A 26,294-nucleotide genomic window follows, 5' to 3' on the forward strand; every position below is an offset into this window, starting at 1 on the left:
ATTATATAAAGGCTATATTAGAAAAAGGATATGAGATCAATGATTTAAAAAAATTGTATTGATGTCTTGTTATTAAATTTATAAAAAAATATATTGATTGAACCATCACAATAAATCAAAGCAAGTAAATTAAAGAATTGTTGAAAAAATTCAACATGGATCTCATAGCATCTAACATCTTTGTTTTTGTGATATATCCAAAAGTCTTCATATGTGAAACATAATTTTGTTTCTCGCTCTAAGTATCACAGATATACATATTTATTCTAATATTTACTTATATGATTAAATAGAAGTAAATAAAAATAAATTTATTTCATAATATTTTTCAAAGAAGATTTTTAGAAGCTTCATAGATGCTTCTTTGATTTTACATGTGTTTATAGTTGATTGATAGGTTAAAAATTTAATCAACAAATTAATCATGTATTGATAACTTACAAAACAAGCTGATTATATGATATACATATAGAAAAATTACCTTACAAGTTAAGATATGTGTCTTGTAAAGTGAACACATTTTAAAGGTCTTATAGGATATCATGATATAGCTCTTAGTTAAGAGTATATATAGAAGCAAGAATGAAGCCTTTTTCACTCTTGTCAATGCCTTTCTATTCTTATTTTAAGACTTTTTAGTCTTCTTTTCTTTAACAATAGCCATTCTAATTTAATATCATATCATCTTTGAATGACTTTTTAGTTCTTTTAAATGACACAAGAGTGTAATAAGTATTTCTTTCTTCAAGATTCATGTCCTTGACAATGAATGTATTAAGGATTTCTTTCTTCAAGATTCGTGTCCTTGATAATTTGATAAGAATATTAACTTATTTTTTTATCTTATTTTAGAAGTGAGTGAATTATTTCACTTATATTATTATATTTTGAAGGTTGAAAATTATCCATATTTAAATAAACAATCTTATTTTTTAACATAATTTTTTTTTTTTTTTTAAAGAAAAGATTATCCCTCTTTGTTGAAATTTTCATTTGATATTAGAGATTGTAGATTACCATCCTCTAATTTAACTTTTGATTTTATTTGAGTTGTTTATAAAAGGGAAGATTATGGATGCTACTTTCAACAAAAATAAAAATAGATTTGTAACTATTGCAAATCTTCACGAGCTTGTCAAGACTTTAAGAGTATAAATTTTATATATTTTCAATATGAATCATAGAAGTACTATTCTTATGCCTATGAAAGAAGTTAAAATTCTACATCAAAAAATAATACAGTTGAAGGAAGAAAGTGGATTGACTTTACAACCAAATTGAAGAAGTTTTGCTTTTACAAGTATGACAAGGATTAGAATTAATATACTTGAGAAGTTTGATAGAACAAGATCAAAACTTCAAGGATTTTTGTAATAAATCAAGTTCTATTTAAGATTGTATCTCTTCTAATATCTTGATGGATTTAATCAAGTCAGATTTATAAGTGCACTTCTATCAAGAAGTGTTCTTTCTTTATTTGCACCTTTAATGGAAAAAAATTTGCAACTCCTTTATGATTTGAATTCATTCCTAGAAGTGTTTATGGCCACATTTGGAGAAAGTGATTGAGAAAGAGTAATAGAGACCAAGTTCTTATCTTTATTATAAGGATCATAGTAAGCTACCATATATGTTATTAAATTCTAAAACCTTCCTTGTGATGTGAACTAGAATGATAAAGCCTTTATTAAACAACCTTAATATGGAATGAATAATAATGTCAAAGTTTTGTTATTGACAATGCCAAGGATAAAATCTTTAGAATAATTTATTCTTCAAGCTATTACATGCAACAATTGATTATTTGAAAGACATCAAGAACAAAGGTTTGGCTAGAGTAGAAGAAGTCAAATAATGATGACAGCTCCCAAGTTTTCAAACACACATTTATCAAGGCCAAAACCAATACAAATTGATACGGTAATATTTAACATGTCGTCCTATTTGGAAATAAATAAAAAAATATAGTTGTGGAATGTAAGATTTTATTTTATAAGTATCCAAGAATCCTAATATATTTCATCGTTATAAAAAGAATGTAATTTGAATTTTAATTCAAAAGTACTTAAATCCAATACAAAGTGCTCAAAAATACTCTTTTTAATAATTTCAACCATACATAAATTCTAATTGCCTTATTACTTTTATGATTAGGTAATTTTGAATTTTCTTTATAAATCTTAATCCTAATTAGTAAACTTTAGTAAGCTATAGCTCCTAATTTAACCATCTACTTTGAACAACAATTGTCAAGTTTAAAAAAATCCTACAAAAATAAGCTTTATGTTTTAAGAACAAGCTCTAAGCTAGCTCTTGAATATTAATCTTTGAATTTCAAATAAAATCCTATTTTTTCCTAGGCAATTGTTTTAGTGACTAGAGGTTTGATTTCAACCCTGTCTCACAAATGGTCGACCCGTGGATATCATTTTAATCTATCATAGGATTTTTTTAGTCCAATCCTATCTTTAACTTAATCTTGGTATCAACCGTATTAATTATTTATCTCTTTTATTTTTATTTTATTAATTTACTATTTTTCTAAGATAGTAAAAGATTTTCTACTACCTAAAAGGTAAAATTCCTAATCAACCTTCAACCTACTAACTATTAAGACAAGAAAATAAATTAAGAGGCTTTTATAAAAGCCATGTTTAAACAACTTGAATTACTATTGAACCAAGATAATTAAATATGAATTAAAAATTTAATTTTGATTATATTTTTATCATATAGTTATATTACATTATGACAACAATACGTTTTAAATTCCTTCCAAAGCAGAAAAAGACTTTTAAGATGCTAGACGATTGGTAGCAAATTTATGGTTGAATTTTTGTAAGATAAAGCTTAAGGATAAATTCTATGATATCCAGGAATTTGGCAAAATCTGAATGGTTGGATCAAGAGATGTGAATTTCTAAAGTTTGAGAAGAAGAAATCTTTTGCGCAAATATTTTATTTTGAAGGAATTTTATTATAACTTGAGTATTTTATACAAAGTAAAAGAGTATTTTGGGAGCCAAGAATTTATATATATGTTGAAGATAGATGTATGGAGCTATGGTTGAATTTTTGTATAAAGATGAGCTTTTGAGAGAAGATTGTGGATTTTCTTTGAAGTTATTGAAAACCTAATCTACCAGCAAATGATTAGCTATGATTTGGTATGGCCAAGAATGTTAGAAAATTTTTAGATATTTTAGAAAGCCTTATGTAAAAACCTTCTTAAATATAAAAGGGTTTATTAGTACAATATCTTCTTGATATTGTAGTATTTATTTGTCTTCTACTTTTAAGATTAAATAACTTATTGAAGCTTAACTAATAAATTAAAACTAAACTCTCTACAACTAGGTACCTAGTGTATTCCTAGAAAGAAAACCATGCAATATGACACCATTGTCTTGATGTAATATGACTATATATTGAAATTATAATCAAAATTAAATTTCTAATTAATATCTAATTATCTTAGTTCAATTATAATTTGAAGTGTCTAAACATGGCTTTTATAAAAGCCTCTTAGGCTATTTTTTTATCTTAATAGTTAGTAAGTTAAAAGTTAGTCAGTAATTTTATCTTTTAGGTTGTAGAGACTCTTCTACTACCTTAGAAAGACCATAAATTGATAAAATCAGGTTAGAAGAGATAAACAGTTAGTATAGTTGGTACTAGGATTAAATTGAGAGTAGGATTGGGCTAAAAAATCCTTAGGATAGGTTAGATTGATACTCGGGGGTTGGCCGTTTGTGAAACAGAGTCAAAATTAGGGATTCATTCAAAGATCAAAGGATAGAATTTGAGAGCTAGCTTGAAGTTCTTTTCAAAGACATAAGCATTTTTTTGGAGGGTTTTGAAGGACTTAGCAATTATTGTTCAAAATCGGGATTTGTATTGGTGATTTGGATTTTATATAATATAATTAGGGCTAGGAATTTTAGCTAGTTTGTGCAATTGGTGTAACATCTATGGTTGAAAATTTGATACTCTTTGGATTATTGGGTGTACTAAGTATATACAAAATTTTGTGATAATTTAATAGCATGGTTTATAGATATCTGGTTTTTAGTACAAGAGGATTTTAGAAGTTGGCAATTTGAGGTTGGATAGGATTTTTGTGATATCTAGAGATCTATCAGTTGGATCAAGGTGAAATTTGGCATGGTGTTGAAGGACTTGAAGATAAATTTTGAATCAAAGTTAATGATTGAAAAAGGAGAAATCACTACTAGGATTTCTGCTTCACTTTTCAAGTTAGCAGCCGAGTGACATTAGTGCAATTTTTGGAGGTTTTTTCACAATTTATAAGTTGGATTGGGCTAAAAATTCTTAAGCATATAGAAGACTTACATTGAAAATTTCATGCAAAATTTTACATCAAGTGGACGATCAAATTGGATGTTACATCTTGTTAAAGCTCACTGATTAAGATTGGGGCTTCTAAAAAAAATCTAAATTGCTTAAATATGAAAGTAACAAGGCAATTGGGATTTATGTATAATTAAGGCTACTAAGAAGAGCATTTTTAGTACTTTTGAATTAAAATTCAGATTATATTCTTCTTGTATGAATAAAATCTATAAGAATTTCTTGGATACTTGTGAAACACAACCTCACTTTTCATAGCTAGGTGCTCGGTGCATTCCCAAACAAGACAACACGTAATACAACACTATGCCACTAGAATCGTACTTAACTCCTAGTAAAGATCCTATTCTCTTCTCAAATCCTTCATCTTATTTTACAATAGAAGTTTATTTAGGACCAAAAAATCACAAAGTCTTAGCTTTATTAAATTTTAGAGCCTCAACCTATTTTATAGAGGAAGATTTTTTATAAAATAAGAAATATGGTTAATCAAGAAAACTAAACCTATACATATAGAAGTCTTAGATAGTCGTTTGCTATCTTTTGGAGATGTTATGCATAAGAATGTTTCTTTAGATATAGCAATTAAAGATCATGATAGCATAGTAATATTTAATGTAATAAGATCTCCATTTAATTTGATTATTTTAGAATTATCTTAGTTAAAAAATTATAATCCTCAAATAGATTGGATTTCTTATAACCTTAATCTTTTTGATAGTTTAATCCAAAATTCCATTAGTCAAATAAAGTTACATAAGTTTAATACATCCAAACTCTTATTAGTAAGTGAGAGAGCTTTTATGCATGCCACAAAAGAAGGGCCATATTTTGCTATATATGCCATACCCATTTTTGATAGAAGAAATATATAAAGTAATATTTCTAGTCCTTATCAAGATTTTTAAGATATTTTTAAAAAGAAAAATATAGATATTCTTCTAGAGTATCATCCTTATGATTGTTTGATCAATCTTCAAAGAGCTCAACCACCATTTGGACCAAATTATAGCTTATCTCAAAATAAGTTGGCTGCACTTAAAGAATACATAAATGAAAATTTGGCTTAGAATTTCATATGCCATTCTAAATCTCTAACTGAGGCTCCTATCTTATTTGTAGAGAAAAAAGATGGATCTTTACAAATGTGTGTGGATTATTGAAGACTCAAAAAAATCATCATCAAAAATAGGTATATTTTATTTTTTATTTTAAGACTTTTTAATCAACTCAATCAAAAAAAGATTTATATAAAATTAGATCTATGAGCAATATATAATTTGGTATACATTAAAAAAATGAGATGAATAGAAAATTGTATTTTAAACTAAGAATGGATATTTTTAATATAATATTATATTTTTTAGACTCCCAATGCACCAATTGCTTTTCAACATTCAATAAATGATGTCTTTTGTAAGTTTCTTGATGATTTTATTGTGTATTATTTGGATGATATTTTAATCTATTTTAAGAATAAAAAAGATTATGAAATTTATATTTTTTATATGTTACAAAAATTTAAAGATGGAAGATTATATACTAAGTTAAAAAAGCATATATTTCATAATATTCAAGTTGACTTCTTAGGATACATCATTTTCAATAAAAGACTAATAATGGAATATGGGTTATAATTTTATATAAAATATAATAGAATATAGGTTATAATTTTATATAAAATATAATGGAATATAGGTTATAATTTTATATAAAATATAATGGAATATAGGTTATAATTTTATATAAAATATAATAGAATATAGGTTATAATTTTATATGAAATATAGGTTATAGATCCTCTATAGATCTTCTAAACTATCATAGATTAGAAGATTCAAAGAATAGTAAGAGATGTGGAATGTTTCTTAGGCTTTGTCAATTATTATGAGAGCTTCATCAAGAATTTTTTTCAAGTAGTAGCTTCATTTATATGTTTGACTTGTAAAGACAAACTTAAGTAGAATAGAAAAGCCAAAATATTAGTTAATGCTTTAAAAAAAGAGTTTATTTTTGCACCAATCTTATATTGTGTTGACTTTTCTAAGGTATTTTTCATGGAAATAGATGCATCAGATTTTGCCTTAGATGTAGTATTGTTAGAAATAGTAGATAATAAACTCCATCTAGTAGCTTTTTATTCTAAAAATATTTCAATATCTAAGATTAATTATAAGATCTATGACTAAGAGCTCTTTACAATTGTGGATTCATTTTAAGAATAGCATCATTATTTAAAAAATACCTTGAATCCAGTTATCATTGTCGTGTTGTGATTTGGCTACCATGTGAAAATAATAGGTTTATATATTTAATACATAATATATTAGACAACGTGATGAAAGCCATCTTAGTGGATTTTTGTTGATTATAGAATATGGATAGATTAGTTGCTCAAAAAGATATAGTTCAAAAGGACTTATATTAAAATTTATATATATTTTGATAGTGACTTTGAAGTTGATCTTATTAGTAGTAACCTTTAAATATTTAGAATCACGTTTGTTAGATATTGGTGACCCTTAAAGTCTTATTTTGTTTTTCTTATATGGTGTTTAGAGCATATATTATATAAATCTTATAAAAAAAAGAATTAGAGAGAGATTTTGATAACAAAAAAGGTAGTTAGGGCATTTATATGAATGAATGAAGATAGATGATATAAATCTCCATTAATATTGGTCAAAAATCATAACTAATGGACTTTAAGGAAATTACCTAAGGCCATATTACGGATTAGGATTATACTTTTGAGCTATTCAAGCTTTTGGAGGCTAAGATCACTAAGTTTAGGTTTTTGACTATAGATTTGATGCAAATTTTGAGTAAATTTGAGTTTATATAAAGGAGATGTAGGTACTTAAAGTCAAGGTATTGATTTTGTACCTACTGTCACTCTTTTGAATATAACACACGTGTACAAAAAGCAACAGAAGATTAGTGACTATAATTGGAGAGAACATTTTTTCAACTATAGTTTTGATATATTGTTTTATAGATTCCAAGTTGGAATGAAGGAAATATTGGAAGTTGAAATCAGTACTTACAAATCTAGTGAGAGTAAGTGACTTGATTCACTAGTAGTTGTGTTTTGAGCTATATCTTGAGCAATTTGATGAAATTTTAGCTCAAAATTTTTAAAAATATTTGTAATCATTTTAATAAACTTTATATATAAATTTTGTGGCATTTGAATTCTGGATTTTTTAGATATAAGAAAAATAGTTTTTGGGTGCTTATAGATTATGGTTTAGAGTGTTTTCTAGGATTTCAAAGATGCCAAAAGATCGGTAATAAATTTATAATTCATTTTTTTGTGATAAAGCTTAAAGATAGAATATATTTTAAATAAAAATTTTAGAAAAATTCAACGGTTGGATCAAAAAATATGAATTTCTAAAATTTAAGATAAAAACATCTTTTGCAGAAAGAAAATATTTTGAAGGATTTTATTATAATTTGAGCTTTTGTGCAAGATAAAGGGATTTTTGGAAGATAAGACATCATATATAAGCCAAAGCTAAATTCTCTACAGCTAGATACCAAGTGTATTCCTAGATTGCAAATCACACCATACGACACCATATATACATATCATAAGAACTTTCAGTATTTCATGTCAGCACGTAATTTGAATCATGATAGTAGATCGTTTTATCAAGATGACACATTTTGTACTATATATAAAATCTATCATAGGTAAAAAAAATGGCTAAGCTTGTTCTTGACAACATCTATTGCTATCATGGATTATCTAAGGATATTATATTAGATAGAAGGAATCAATTTATATCAAGATTTTAAAAAATCCTTCTCAAGATTCTAAAGGTGGATATAAAGATCTCTTTAGCTTTTCGCCTTTAAACTAATGGACAAACAAAATGGATGAATCAAGTTCTGGAGCAGTATTTGAGGTATACCATCAATTATCATCAAGATAATTAGACAACTCTTTTGCCATTGACAAAGTTTGCATATAATAATTCAATATATAGTTTTACTCAATAAACACCTTTTTTTGTCAATTATGGTTATCATCCACAACTTAATACTTTTAACTTTTTAAAAGTTGATAAATTTGTGATAAAAGATTTAGCAAATCATTTGTCAGAGTTATATGCAACAATGAAGGCGTAGTTAAAAGAAGCTTAAGAATGACAAAAAATCAATATGGATGTTTATTGCAAGGAACAACTATAATTCAATGTAAGTGATAAGGTATGATTACTCTATCGTAATATCAAGACTATTCGTCTTTGTAATAAATTGAACTATCATAGACTTGGATTTTTTTCTATTTTTAAACAAGTCAATCTTGTTGCTTATTGATTACATATATTGGTGTCATATCATGTGAAATTTGGCTTGAGAATGTACTAGGCACTTGGTTGTAGAAAATAAAAGAAAAATTACAACAACAAGTCATAAAAAATCTAATAGATTCTTAAATAAATTACAATTAAAGATTAGCAAATATAATCAAACATCAATCAAATTCAATTAAAATTTTAAAAGAATTATACAAAAAATACAAAGAATTCTTAAAGACTTTTTAAAGAAATCATAAAGAAATAACATAGAAATTTAAAAAAATATACTAAAATAGAAATCTTAATAAAACATCAAAAAAAAATTTAAATTAAATCCTAATCAAAACCTAGTCAAACTTTAGTCAAACCTTAATCAAATCCTAATCAAATCCTTGTCAAATCCTAGTCAAATCCTAAATAAGTCTTAATAAAATCCTAATTAAATCCTAATCAAATTCTAATCAAATCCTAATCAAATTCTAAACAAATTCCAACCAAATCCTAATCAAATGCTAAATAAATCTTAATCAAATCTTAAATAAATCTTAAATAAGTCCTAATCTATATCAAATCCTAACTCTAACCAAATCTTAAATCAAATTCAAAACTATGATCCTAATCCTAATCAAATCCTAATCCTAACCAAACCTTAAATCAATCCAAATTCCAAACTCTAATCTTAAATCAAATCCTAAACTGAATCCTGATCAATTCCAAGTAATTCCTACAGTAGATTTAAACTTCAATAACTAATGAATGAACCATTGATTTTAACTCAAATTCTGGACACCTCTTAACAATTAAATTTACAACAAGTATTAAAAAATTGAAAAGGATCAAAATTACCAAATAGACAATAACCTAAAAAATGTACTCTAGTGCTGGCCAGTCTCCTTCTTTGACCTTAATGCCAATCTCCCAAAGCCAATTAATCGTGATTGAACTATCATTTTGCTTCCAAACTTTAAACATTTGTTAGAAATCAACTTGACTATCTTTATGAAAAAAAATTGCTTCAATCTAATTAGCAGATTGACAGATATCTATAAAAAACTCACTAGTCCTCAAAATCCTGAATTTTGAGACCATAATCCACAAAAACCTTCATGCTTTTCAATCTAACCATTCAATCAAATCCAAATTCACAACACACATGAAACACAACTATACCCACAAACCTAGAGAATTTTACTTATAGATTTGTTACCAAACTCTTGAAATTACCCAAAACGTCAATCCTATTTTATTTTCTAATAATTAGGGTCGCTAAAAATAACATCAACTTTACAAAGCTCTTATAAAGTTATTATCTATCCAAAATCCTCAAAATTAATGCTTATATAAACCTTATCAATTCTTCTCTCAAATCATATTCTTTGAACAACCAAAGAATCCCAAAATTATTATTGAGGCTTAGTTTTGTGCCTTGGGGTCTGATTTCGACCCTGGTTGGTAACTAGTCTGCTCCGGATATCAATTTTTTTTCTTTTTGAGGTAAATTCTACTAAAAAAAATTCTTAACTCCCTCCTACATATGCCTATATCTTTTATTTTTCTAATCTACCTTATTTTACCTTATTTATGGCCCTATAAAGTAAGTAGAAGCCACTTTTCTAAAAAGGTAGTATTACTACTAAAAGTTTTAATACCTTCCTATCTTTTATCCATATTTTTTTACTTTATCTTTTAACTTGGTTCTTTTATAATAAGATCTATATTGCTATCTTTCACCATATAGTTATTTTATAATACAACATCGGAGTGAATGAAGATGTACTCTGTATTTCACGTATCTCTTTTTGAGCCATATAAAATAGTGAATATCTTGGAAAGAAGACAAGTGCCACCTCTTCTTGTAGAAATGGATAATAATCAATAATTTGAAGTGGAAGAAGTCTTAGATTTAAGGTGGTGCCAAAATAGGTTAGAATATCTTATTTATTGGTACAAATATGATATTAAGAAATATACATGAAAGCCAACAAAGAATCTTGTAAATATAGCAAAGAGAGTTGAAGCTTTTTATTGACAACATCAATGATAATTAAGATGAAGAATAACAAATCTTTACAATATAAAAAAAAAAAAAAAAAAAAAAAAAAAAGATAGCATTCTATCTTCTGTCCTTGTTTGTAGTTTTTGTGTATTTGTGATATTAAAGAGATGAAAATCAACAATAAAAAAATTCAATTTAAGAACTTTCATTTGCTGACTTATCAAATAAGGCATTGCGATTGTCACAATCTTTAAGACAACATAATTGAGATGAAGATCTTTAAGAATAACATATTCTTCTTTAAATAAATGGCAAAATATAACATGTTTGGTATCATGACCTTGGAAGAGACTCCTTATGTTTGGTGATTTTATTAAAGATAGAAACAACTCTTGATAATGTGCCAAATATTTTATTTAAAAGAAGTTACAATAGTCTCAATAATGATCAAATAACAAGATGGTCTTCTCACCCTAATATGGAACATTATCGATAGTTGAGAGGACCTATTAATTATCTTCAAAGAAAATAATGATCAGAGTATGTGACAAATTTAATTTGTTGTATCTTGGATTTCATAAACATATAAAGATCCCTTCTCTTGGAACTTATTCTTAGAAGGAGAGAGGTAATGTCACTGACATACATATTTATTCTAATATTTACCTATATGATTAAGTAGAAGTAAATAAAAGTAGATTTATTTCATAATATTTTATAGAAAAGCTTTCTAGAAGCTTTACAGATAATACTTTGACTTTACATATATTTGTAGTTGATTGATAGGTCAGAAACTTGATCAATAAGTTAACTATGTCTTGATAGCTTGTGGAATAAGTTAAGTATATGGCATATATATAGAAAAATTGCCTTACAAGTTAAGATATATATCTTACAAAATAAACATATTTTGGAGGTCCTATAAGACATTGCTACATAGCTCTTAGTTTAGAGTATATATGAAGGTAAGAGTGAAGCCTTCTTCACTCTTGTCAATGCCTTTCTAGTCTTTAATCTTATTTCAAGACTTTCTAATCTACTTGTCTTAGCCAATAGCCATTCTAGTTTAATACCATATCATCTTTGAGTGACTTTTTAGTTCTTTTAAAAGATACAAGAGTATATTAAGGATTTCTTTCTTTGAAATTCATGTCATTGAAAATGAGTGTATTAAGGATTTCTTTATTCAAGATTCATGTCCTTGAGAATGAATGTATTAAGGATTTCTTTCTTTGAGATTTATGTCCTTGATTCTAAGCTTATTTTGATGTCATTGATAGAAGATCACTTCTTGGATATTTATTTATCTTTGAAACACAAAAAGTGACATTTGTGTCTAATTTGTAGGAAATGTTTTTGACATATAAGCCACATGGCCAACTTATAATATAAATAGTTAATATGTGCAATATATAGCTAATTTTTTGATCAAATTTTTAACTTACCAATCACGTACAAATATGTATAAAATAAAATTTGCATGAATATTTAACTTTATTATAAAATAATAATTTTAAAAAAAAATAGAAAAAAAATTAAAAATAATATCAAAATCTAAGTATAACCTTCTAATTAGTTATTAAAAATAAAATAAAATAAAACTTAAAGAATATAAATAAACAAAAGGTATGTATATTAACAAGAGATGAAAAAGTAAAAGAAAAAAAAAGAAAAAAATTTATTTAAAAAAAAAATTGAAACGGATATTATCTAAGATAAGAAAATTAGAGATACTTGAAATTAGACTAAAAACAAGTAAGGTCTTGAAAATAATAAAGAAGGCCTTAATCTTGCCTCTATATATATTATATAATTATAGAGCTATATAACAATGTCCTATAGGCTGCATGATACACATGTCTTGCAAGTTTTTGGTATAACTTAAAAAATAAACAAACTCTAGTTGAGTCATGTCTATTCGATTGTTTCTATTTATTTCAAGGTTTTTTTTTTTTAATTAGAAATCCTTGTATTTGGTCTTTTTTATCTAAAAATACTATTTAATATATAAGTTAATTTTATATATCTAATTTATTTAATTTATAACTTATATGCCTTTTAATTTTTGATATTCTAAGATCATTACTTGATGCTATAAAGATGTAATGTTTTTTTGAAGTTTATGGTTGTTAGTGTCTTTTTATAAATATTATTGAATGTAAATAAATAAGTGAGATGTGTTTCAAAGAAAAAATATTTGTATTCAAGAAGAAACAAGAATAGCTAGTACTAAAGATAAAAAGACTAGATGCTCTTGAAATTATATTAAGAATAAAAAAGGCATTAATAAGAGTGAAAAAAGCTTCACTCTTGCTTCAATATATATTATCTAATTAAAGAGTTATGTGATAATGTTATATATGTCATTAAACACATGTCTAACTTACAAAACACATGTCTAAATTGTAAGGCAAGTTTGTAATTTGTGCACCATAAGGCCAACTTGTACTACAAGATGCCAACATAGCCAACATATGGCCAATTTGTAAACCAAGTGGTCAATATATACAACACATGGCCAAGTTATTGGCCAAGTTTTCAACTTACCAATCATCTTCAAACACTTAGAAAGTCAAATCAATGTTTAAAAAGATTTTCCATAAGATATTATTAAATTTATCTAATTTTACTTACTTTAAAATATTCTTATTTTAAATTTTATCTTATTTTAAAATATTTTTATTTTAAATTTTATTTTAAAATATTCTTATTTTAAATTTTATCTTATTTTAAAATTAGATTTACAATCCAAAAAATGGGCAAAAGATGTTTAGAAATATTTTTTTGGCAATCTTAAATAATTTAAGTAAGCTATTAATTATCTTAAGTATACACTATCAATCTTAAAAAATCCTACATATATCTTATTACATTCTCATCAACTCAAAATAAATCTTAAACAAGCCTTGATACTCTATTTAAATCCTAAAGAAATCTTTATTAATTATTAAAAAATTCTAAAGAAATTATAAGAAATCTTAAATCAGTTATAAAGAAATGTTAAATAAATCTTTAAAAAATCATCAAAATCATAAAATAAATCCTAAAAATTTTCCAAAGAAATCATAAGAAATTTCTAATAATCTTAAAATATTATATAAAAATTCTAATTAAATCCTAATAAAATCTTATAGTAAATTTAAGACCTCAAAAATTCATTATTCTTCTATTAATCTTGATTAAAAAAATTTATTCATATCAATATTCTAGTATTAATAAATATAAAAAATTTAAAGAGAATAAAAATTATTAATTGGAAAAAAAAAAGAACTTAATTTACTTGGATGTTACATTTTTTCCAAATTTAATATTAATCTTTTACTTTTAATAGATTTTTTTGTAAAGTTTATTCATTCTTAAAATTATTATAAATTTTGAGAATAAAATCAACTTTTTTTTAAGGACATATATCACAAAGAATTAAAAGATCAATACAATCTTGTACTATTAGAAAATAATAAATAATCATTTAAAGATGGTCTAATATTAAACTATAATAACTTTTGTTAAAGAAAAGAAGATTAAAAAGACATTAATAAGAATGAAGAAGGCTTTATTCTTGTCTCTATATATATTATCTAACTTAGAGCTATGTGATGACGTTCTACAGAATCTCCAATACATGCTTAACTTGCAAGATACATATCTAACTTACAAGACAAGTTTGCTCTATGTGTACCATATGGCCAACTTATACCATAAGCTGCCAATATGTATGATACATGTCCAACTTATTGGCCAAGTTTCTAATCTATCAATCAACTATAAACACATCTAAAGTCAAATTTGTATCTATAAAGCTTTTCTACAATATATTATCAAATCTATCTTTATTTATATTCTACCTAATTATCACAAATATACATATTTATTCTAATAATTATCTATATAATTAAGTAGAAATAATTAAAAATAGATTAATTTCATAATATCTTCTAGAGAAGCTTCTTAGAAGACTATAGATGTTGCTTTAATTTTAAACATGTTTATAGTTAATTGATAGGCTAAAAACTTTGTCAACAAGTTACTTATATATCACATGTATTAGTAGCTTGTGGAATAAGCTAACTATGTGGTGTACATATAGATAACTTACCTTACAAGTTAAGACATGTATCTAATAAAGTCAACATATGTTGGAAGTCCTATAGAAATATTATCATGTCGTTCCAAGTTAGAGAGTATATATAGAGATAAGAGTGAAGCCTTCTTTATTTTTGTCAATGCCTTTCTAATCTTTAGTCTTATTTCAAGACTTTCAAGACTTTCAAGTCTCCTTATCTTTAGCAATAGTCATTCTAGTTTAATACTAAATTATCTTTGAATAATTTTTTAATCTTTTTGAATGACACAAGAGTGTATTGAATTTTTAGTTATTTGAAGTTCATATCCTTAATAGTTTGATAACTTATTATTCTTATCTTGTTTTAAAAGTGAATGGATTATTCCACTTCTATTGTTGTGTTTTGAAGGTTAGAGACTACATAATTTTAAACAAATTATTTAGTTTTCTAACACTAAATTTTTACTTAAAAGAGAGTGGATTATCTTGCTTTATGAAAAAAATTATTTGATATTAGAAGTTGCATATTATCATGTTCTAATTTAACTTTTGAACTTCTTTGAATTTTTTATAGAAAGAAAGATTATAGATGCTACTTTTAATAGAAGTAAAAATAGATTTATAACTATTATAGATCTTTATGAGCTTGTCAACATTCTAAGAATAGAAATCTCACATATTTCTAATGTGAATCATGGAGGTACTATTCTTATATATATGGAAGAAGTCTAAAGTCTATGCCAAGAAATTGAGTAGTTGAAAGAAGTGAATAGATCAACCTCACAACCAAATTCACTAAGTCTCTCTTCTATAAGTACAAGAGAGGTAAGAATTAGTATACCTAAGAAGTTTGATGGAACAAGATCAAAATTTTAAATATTTTTAGAACAAGTTAAGCTTTATTTAAGATTGCATCCTTTCCAATATTTCAATGGATTTATTCAAGTTAGATTCATAGGCACACTTCTATTGGAAAGTACTCTCTGTTAGTTTGTACCTTTGATAGAAAAATATTCACAACTATTTTATGATTTGAATTCATTCTTGGAAGTATTTATGGCTATATTTGAAAAAAAGTGATTGAAAAAAGATAGTAGAGACTACACTCGTATTGATATGATAAGGATCACGTTGTCAGAGTAGAGAGAATTTGCTTTAAAAAAGTATTGGGCTTCTAGCTCTTACTAATTTCTCAATCAAGTCTCAAGTTAAAAAAAAAAAAAAAAAAAAAAAAAAAAAATCCCAACTTTATATATAAAACTGTTCTTATAAGGGCAATTATATCAATACATCAATCTTAACTACCAAAGATCACCAAAAATGTTATAAAAATATTATAAAACCTTGTATATTCTTAAGGTGAATTTTTTTTAAACTTTAATAGTTCATATCTCATGATCAAATTGTCCAAACAAACCAAAATTTTACAAAAAGTACTAATCTACTTTTAATAACTAACACAACAAATTTCAACTACAAATTCATTACAAATCTTGAGATATTGCCAAAATCCTAACAACACCTTCAAATCCTTGCTTACATATACCTATGTGTGATTTTCTTCATATTTCACAAATTAAGTACTTAAATACCATAAAATTTTGATATATAGCTTTTTAACCTAATAAAATATATTTTTAGAAATTTTGAGCTGAAAATTTTTCTAAAAACTTAAAATATGGCTCCAATAATTATTATTAATAAAAAGAATTTACTTACTACCTTTGAATTACATGTATTGTCTTCAATGCTCTATAATTCCTTCATATAAACTTCAAATATAAAAATTCTTACACAAAAAATATAGATCTTGAAATCACCCTTATGGTCACTTCTTTTAATTTCCAAAATCTGTTGTAAAACTCTTTATATCCTCAAAAGAGAAACAATGTATCTTAAAAAGTTACCTTAACTTCAAATAGCTTTAACTTCATCACCTTAACTCCAAATCCTCTAAAATTCGTATATGAATTGTAGCTCAAATCTTAAATCTTACAATTCTTATTTTTGATTCTTGAATACTCTTTCCAAAGTTGCCAAAATCCTTGTTATGGTTACAAATAGCCTACTGTATGCCTATTGAATATAGTCTTTGACCAATAGAAATGAAGATCTTTACCTTTTATCTTCATCCATCCATACTTTGCTTTCATCCTTCCAAATAAATTTCTTAAAGGTTTGGATCTTCATCTTTGAGCCCCAATCTTCTCCTTAAATTTTATACTAAATATCAAAATCCTATATAATTTGAACACTAAAATCAATATAGATAAACTTTAAAATAATTTTTCTTATATCAACTTTCTTTAAATTAACTTGCTAATCACTCTAATACACATCAAAACTTATAAATATATTTTATATTTTAGTTAATTTTTATATATTATAAATAATTATAATACAATAATATTCAGCCACCACATATTCTATTAAATTCTAAAATCTTGTTTGCAACAAGAAATAGAATGATATATAAAAAATCTAAGACCATAATCCACAAAAATCTTCATACCTTTTAATTTCATCATTTGATTAAATCCAAATTCACAACACACTTCAAGCCCAACTACATCCACAAAGCTAGAAATTTTCATCCATAGATCTATTGCCAAACTTACAAAATTCTCTAAAAAATATCACCCATTTTATTTTACAAATCCAAAGTCATCTAAAACTAATTCCAAATTTATAAAGCTCTTATAAAGTCAATATATATTCAAATCACTTTAAATTAATGCTCAAAGAAACCTCATCAAGTCAACTCTCAAATCCTACTCTTTGATTTCCAAAAGAATCCCAAAATCGTCATCAAGACTTAGTTTTATGCCTTGGGGTCTGATTTTGACCCTAGTTGATAACTGGTCCTCTCCGGATATCAACTCTTGGATTTCTAACATAATTTTTTCCTCAAACTACTCTTAACTTTTTTCTAAAGGTACTTATATTGTTTATTTTTTAAATCTACCTTATTTTGCTTTATTTGTAGTTCTACAAAGTGAATAGAAGCCTAGTTTGTAAAAAGACAACATTGGTAGCTTTGATTTTTCTACCCCTTGACTATTATCTATTTTTCCAAGATAATTTGTTACAATATATTTGAAATAAGATCTTCAAAAATATGATATTTTCTTCATCTTTTCACATATTAGCCATTTTACATCACAACAATGTAATTGTGTATTACCTTTTGGAATATAGAATCATTGCTCAAAATAGAATAAATTATTTTTAAACTTGAATTTAGAAGTAGCATGAGACTTAGAAGAATTATTCTTAATATAATGACTAAAAAGATCAAAGGACATACTTGATTGAATTTTCTTAAAAAAAATTGAATCAATAGCAAATGTTGATTTTATTGCTCTAAGATGAAAATTATCTAGCTTCAAAAAAGTTATTCTTTATTAATTTAAAGTTACATTTTTTTTTGGTGCACAATAAGAATGTTTAGAAAGGGCATTTGACAAACCTTATTATTTTTTGAGTTAATAAGTAATCTTGAAATAAATCTTAAAAAAGACATGCTCTAATGGACTTTGCAATGATTTAAAATTCATATGAACATGAAGTACTCAAGGTTCTTGTAACCTATATATATAATGATTGGACTAGAAGTGCCTTCTAGATAATAACACCATTTTTGAAATGAATCCAAAATTGCAAAAAGTTCTTTGTTGTGAAATTCATAGTTAAATTTGGCTATTAAAAATTTCTTAAAATAAAAAGTCACTAAGTGGAGCTTGTCATCTGCTCCCATTTGTGATAAAATAACACCTTCAAAAAATTTTGATATGTTTGTTTCCTTAAAAAATCTCTTTGAAAAGTTGATACAATATAAGATTGGTACAAAAATAAATATTGTCTTTAAAGCTTGAAAAGATGTTTCAACTTCTTTGCCCCATTCAAATCTATCTTTATATGTCAAGCTTGTAATAGATCAAAATATTGTTTAAATAATAATTGATAAAATTTTCAAGAAATTCACAAAAGATATCATTCATTAAATATTAAAAAGCAACTAATACATTTGAGAGTCCAAGAGGCATGATATTATATTCAAAATTTTCATATCTTATTCAAAATATTATTTTTTATTTATTTCTTTCTTTAATGTATACCAAATATTATGCTCTTCATAGATCTATTTTTGTATAAATTTTTATTTGATTTAATTCATTAAAAAGTTCTAAAATCTAAGATAGATGGTGTCAAGGTAGAGAGAATTTGCCTTGAGAAAGCACTAGGCTTCTAACTACTACTAATTGCTCAATCAAGTCTTGAGATAAGAAAGACCAAGTTTATATATATATATATATATATATATATATATATATATATATATATATATATATATATAACACTTTAAGGATCAATTATACCAAATATACAAGTCTTAAGTTTTCAAAAATATCCAAAATATGATTAAAAAAAACCCTAAATCCTTATATATCCTCAGGGAGTATTATTTTTGAACTTCAAAAACTCATATCTTCTAATTGGACTGTTCAAACACACTCAAATTTTACTTGAAGTATTAATGTACTTCAAACAACTATTACAATAAATTTCAATTGCAAGTTCTTGGCGGAGCTTAAGATATCACCATAATCCTAACAATAGCTTCAAACCTTGGTTTTTGTATACTTACATGCAAATTTCTTCATATCTCACATACTAAGCACTCAAATACAACAAAATTTATATTTATAGATTTTTAACACAATAATCTATCTTTTACAAAATGTTTGAGTCAAAAATATGTCCAAAAACTCAAGATATGGCTCCAACCATTACTATGAACAAAATCACTTACTTATTGCCTTTGATTTGGATGCAATGACTTCAATTTTCTATAACTTCTTCATTTGAATTCTAAATTTATAAAATAGTATATAAAAAGCGTATTCAAAAAAGTGCTCTCTCTAATTTCAATTACCGATTATTTTTTGCTCTCCATAAATGTATGTTATAACCCAAAGAGTGACAGCAAGTATGAAATTGATACCTTAATTTTGAGTGCCAATAACTTCTTCATAAAAACTCCAAATCACACAAAATTTGTACCCAATCCATATCCAAAAACCTAAACTTGATGACCCTAGCCTCTAAAGCTCAAATGACTTTAAAAGAGAAATCCTAATCTCTAATAAGGCCTCAGACAGCCTCCTTGAAGTCCATTGGGCATGGCCTTTGACCAATAGGAATGAAGATCTCCATTCCTTGCTTTCATCCAACCATACCTTGCTTTCATCCCTCCCAATAAGTCTCTTACTAGTTAAGATTTTCTTCTTTAGGCTCTAATCTCCTCTCAAGGCTTCATACTAAACATTTAGGTCGTATAATTTTTTTAAATGCTATAATCAAAATAGATAAAACTCAAAATAAAGTTTTTTATATCTACTCTCTTTAAATTAATCTATTTATCATTTTAACATACACCAAGAGTTATGAACATATTATATATCCTAATTAATTTTTACATACTATAAGCAATTACGGTATGACAAAGATACCTATTTTTTATGGTGATCTTATTGAGTCTTTGATAGTCTTTACATATCTATAAAGATCTGTCTTTTTTCTTCACAAATAATATAGGAGTTCCAATTAGATGTTTAAAATCGCATATAAAGTTCTTATCCAAATTTTAATTAATATATTCTTTGAGTGTAGCCAACTTATTTTGTGATAGGCTATACATTGCTCCAAATGGTAGTTGAGTTTTTTCTTAAAGATTAATGGAACAATTATAATAACAATGTTTTAAAAGAAATTATACTTTTTTTTTCAAAAACATCTTGATAATCTTGGTATTAAGCTAGAATACTACTATAAATCTTTTCTCGATTAATAATAAATGTAGCATATATAACAAAATTTGATTCTTCTTTTACAACATGCATGAAAGTTCTTATACTTACTAATAATGATTTGAATGTATCAATCTTATAGATTTTTATTTTCCTAGTAGAATCTTGAGATAAACTATGGAAAAAATCAAGATTGTAAGAAATCCAATCTATCAAGCCATTATATCTTTTTAATCACAATAATCTTAAAATAATTGAATTATAAAGAAATCTAATCACTTTAAATATTACTAAATTATTATGACTACTAATTACTACTTCTAAAAGAATTATTTGGCAACCATGCTCTTCATTTTGTGATTATATTGTTTCTTTGGAATATATTAAATAATATGTTTAACTTCTTTATAATATAGGTATAAACCTTTTTGATAAAGATAAATCTAATTTTACTTAATATGAAGTTTAAAACATAATATATGAATTTATGTTATTCTTGGCCTTAATAGATAAGTTTTTGAAAACTTGTAAGTAACGAATTACTACTTCTAAAACAACAATCCTACTAAATCTAATAAAATCTTAAATAAAATTTAAATAAACCTTAATAATCTTAATCAAACTATAATCAACTCAAAATAAATTTAAAAAAAGTTATAAACGTAATACAAATAATCTCCAAATTAATCTCAAAGAAAAATAATAATAAATCTTAAAAAAACATAAATATATACCTTTAAAGAAATATTTAAAATAAAAACTCTTAAAAAATAATAAGAATCTTAAATAAATATTAATAGAAAAAATCCTAATTGAATCTTAATCAATTTCTAAATCAAATCTTAATTAAAATCCTAATTAAAATTTAATAAAACTTGATGTCAGACCCTAATAAAATCTTAATAAAATCTTAGATCTTAGACAAACCTTAAAAAAATCTTTATCGATTCTTAGTCAAGTTCTAAACTAAATTCCAAGCAAATTCAAATTCTAATCGAATCTTAAGCCCTAATTAAACTATAGACAAATCATAAACTAATTCTATAAAAAAATTGAACATCAATAATTAATGATCAAATTATTGATATTATGTCAAAAAATTTATACTCTTTAGTATCTTAGTTAGAAACAAATACAAGAAAGATGAAATTAATTGCACTTAATAATTGAGAGAAATGAAAGATAATCCAATCAAGTATTGGACAACATCCTATTCCAATCTAAATATTGAACTTTCAGTACCAATGCCTTCTTCTTGAACTATTGAATTGTTCTCAAATTTCATATAAATATTAGAAATCAAGTCTTATATCTATATAAAAATATTTCACATCAATCCAATTGATAGATTGCTAAAGATCTTAGAAATACTTATTGACCTTCAAATTCTAATTTCTGAGATTTCAATCTACAAAAATCTTATACACTTTAATCTAATCATTTGATTGATGTCAAAATTTGCACACTTATATACAACTAATACATCAAAACATTGTCCAAAATTTACTTCTACACACTACAAAATTCAAGAAATGCTCAAATTTGTAAATATATTTTTATTTCTCAAAATCTAAACCAATCAAGAACATCACTAACTTTGAAAATCCTTCAAAAAATTCAATATTAATTCAATTAACATAAAACAAATGCCTAAAAATCTCATATCAATAAATTTTAATATGAATAAAAAAATAATCTTAAAGATTTATTATTGAAAATGCTTAGAGCACATTATTAGAGCAATTTATTACTTCAGCCATTTCATGCAACAATCAACACTTTGAAAGATACTAGGAATAAAGATTTGATTGAGGAAGTATAAGTCAAGCCATAGTGACACCTTCTAAGCTTTCAAAAGCTTACTTGTCCATACAAGAGCCTATAAAAATTAATACAATATGTTTTAAATTTCTTACTAAGTAAGAAAAGTCTCATCGTCATCAAAAAGTTTGTATCTATATTATAGAAAATCCAAGCATACTGATCAATATTGTCTAAAGAAGCAATACAATCTCAAAATAAGGAGCATGATTGCTAAAGAGAATAATGTATTGGAAAACGAGTTTCTTTAGCTACAATAGGAATTATGTGGCTAGAATCTTATGTAATTGTCAAAGACATGAATTTTGAAGAAAAAAATCTCAATTCAGTCTTATATTAATGAAAAAGATTACAAAAATATTCAAAGATAATATTGTATTAAACTAGAATGGCTAATACCAAAGACAAGAAGTTTTAAAAGACTTGAAATACGACCAAGGACTAGAGAGGCATTGATAAGAATGAAAAAGACATTACTTTTGACTCCATGTACACTCTTAACTAGAAGCTATGCGGCAATATCCTATAGGACCTTCAAAATGTATTGACTTTGCAAGATATATATCTTAACTTATAAGACAAGTTTTTAATATGTTTGCCACATAATTACCTTGTTCTATAAGCTATCAATATGTAGTTAATTTATTGACTAAGTTTCTAACCTTTCATTTAACTACAAACACATGTAAAGTCAAAGCAATGTCTATAAAGCTTCTAGGAAGCTTTTTTAGAAAATATTATGAAATAAATTTATTTTTATCTACAGCTATTTAATCTTATAGATAAATATTATATATATATGTGATAATAACTCCTAATAAAGGTCATATTTTCTTATCAAATCTCTCACCTTATTTTTACAATAGAGATTTGTTTAGGACCAAAAAATCACAAAGTCTTAGCCTTGTTAGATTCATGAGCCTTAGATTATTTTATAGACAAGGATTTTGACAAAAAAATAAGATATATCTTTAGTTAAAAAAATCAAATTTATATATGTAGAAGTAATAGATGATTGTTTGTTATCTTTTAGGGATGTTACACATGAAATTATTTCTTTAGAAGTAGCAACTAGTAGTCATAATAGTTTAATAATATTTAATGTGATTAAATCTCCTTCTAATCTAATTATTTTAGGATTATTGTATTTAAAAAAGTATATCCCTCAAATAGATTGGATTTCTTGTAACCTTGATTTTTTCCATAATTTAAGTTAGATTCTATTAAGTAAGTAGAAATCTATAAGATTAATATTGTATGGTAAAATAATTATATGGTAAAAAAATAAAAATAAAATAGATGTTATTATAAAAAAGCCTAATTAAAATTTGTAGTAAAAAAATAATGTTAAATTATAGAAAGATACTGAAAGTTTAATCTTAATGTTATCTTTTATAGAAAGGACTTCTATTTATTTTATTAAGGCATAAATGAGTAAAATCAAAATAAATGAGATAAAAAAATTAATATAGATATTTTTAGGAGAGAATTAATAATAAATTAAAGTAAAACTTACTTTAAATTATCAAAAATAGATACTTAGAGAAGACTAGTTATCAACTTAGATTGAAATCAAATCCCAAGGCTCAAAACCATGCACCTATGGTAACTTTTGGATTCTTTTATAAATCAAAGAATGAGATTTTAAAGAAGATTTTATAAAAAAAATTTGAATGTTATTTTTAAATAATTTGACTTTGTAATGAATTTGTAAGAGCTTTACAAAGTCAAGGTTTTTTTTGGTGAATCTGATTTTGTGAAATAAAAAATAAATATATATATATATATATATATATATAGTTAAGAAAATTTTGTAGGTTTGATGATAGATCTATAGGTGATGATTTAAAGGTTTGTGATTATAGTTGTTCTTATTGTACATTATAAATTTAAATATAATCAAATAATTAGATTAAAAATTATTGAAGTTCAAACGGCTTAGAGTCTCAAAAATGGGATTTTAAAGGTCATTGAGGGTTTCTAAGATCTTTAAGAATATACCAGTTAGATTGAGGTGAATTTTTATATATAGGCAATAGACTTAATTTTTAATATATATATATATATATATGAATTTTAACAGATATTTAAAAGTGGAATTACGAGATTTGAGCTCAAGGAGATTGACATCAAGATTGGAAAAGAAAGCTGGCTAATACTTGAACAGATTTTAGAATTTATCATTTATTTGGTATGCATGATCTTCAAAAAAATTATACTTTTTAACTTAGTTGTTACAAGGTATGCAAAATTTGAATTAAAATTGATGGTTCAATCATTTTTAATTGAATTTTTAATTTGCTATAAGATTGTTAAGAATTTTATTTAAGATTTTGGATTTGATTAAGATTTTATTAGGATTCATTAAGGATCTAGGCTTTGATTAAGATTTAGGATTTTATATAGATTTGATTAGAATTTAATTAGCATATGATTAAAATTTGACTAAGAATTGATTAGAATTTTTTTATAATTTGTCTAGGATTTTATTATGATTCATTAAGATTGGTCTAAGATTTAGATTTTCATTAGAATTTCATTAGTATTAATCCATGGTTTAGGATTTTAAATAAGATATCAATTATGATTTAACCTAGGATTTGCTTAAGGTTCATTAAGATTCTATTTGGGATTAAATTAGGATTTATTTAGGATTTATTTATAATTTATCTAAAATTTCTATTTTTAATATTTCTTTAAGATTATTATTATTTCTTTAAAGATTTTTTTTTATATTTTTTTTAGGTTAATTTAGGACTTTTTATTTTTTTAGTAACTTCTTTTAAATTTATTTTGGACTGATTAAAGTTTGATTAAGATTATTAAGATTTAGTTAAATTTTATTAAAGGTTTTATTAGTCTTCATAGGATTGTTGTTACAAACCATTTAGAATTCTTCTTGTAGCAAATTTAAAGTTGATGAAATGTTTACAGAAGCTGAATATGATATGTAAAGTTTTCTACACAATATAGCAATAAACTCACTTGTGTATGCTATAGTAGCCATTATATTGGATCTTACATTTAATATAAATGTTATAAGCCAAAACAGTCTAGGCATTTGATAATAGTTAAGAGAATTATGAGGTATGAAAAAAACACAAATAAATTTAGATTTTTTATTTGTGATAAAAAAATCATTTATATGCAAGGTTATTATGATGTAGATTCGACTAGAGATACAAATAATAGAAGATCCAAAATAATGTATATGTTCTTTATTAGAATAGAAAGCTATCATATGGAATTACAAGAAACAATCAACTTTTGCAAGATCAATCATAGATGCTAAAATATGGCAGTGGGCCATTTAGTAATACAAGTAATTTTAATAAAAACAATTCTTAGAATATATTGGTCTTGTGCAATTAGAGGCAATTTTAATTATATGTGACAATCAATAATGTCTTATATTTTTCAAAAATCCAAAACACCATTTAAGAACCAAGTATATTGATGTTTCAACATCATTTTATAAGAAAAAATATTGAAGCAAAATAGGATGAAGATGATTATAAATGAAATTCATCTATATCAAATATAATCTCTCTCTTTATAAGTAAAGGATGTTGGAAGTGAGAGTAATCTATACTTTTCTTTGTATGCAACCTTGTTAATATTAAGTATTGAAATTTCTTATTTCTTCAATGTAATCTATATCAAGGATATAAAAAATAAAATATAAATGACTTTTAATAGGTGGTAAATGATTTTGGATTATATACAATAATATAATGATAACATATTTAGAAAAGGTTTCTAACCAATATCTAAAATTAAGAAGACAATGTAACTTTGCTAGATTGAATGCAACAAAGTTAGATAGAAAACATTAAAAGAGAGAAGTTCCACCTATTAGACAAAAGCTAATATCATACATTACCTGTGTGAGTGGTGAGCTTCTCACCACTCACACAGGTGCC

Source organism: Physcomitrium patens, chromosome 4, assembly GCF_059467195.1.
Source record: "Physcomitrium patens ecotype Gransden chromosome 4, ASM5946719v1, whole genome shotgun sequence".
NCBI lineage: Eukaryota > Viridiplantae > Streptophyta > Bryopsida > Funariales > Funariaceae > Physcomitrium > Physcomitrium patens.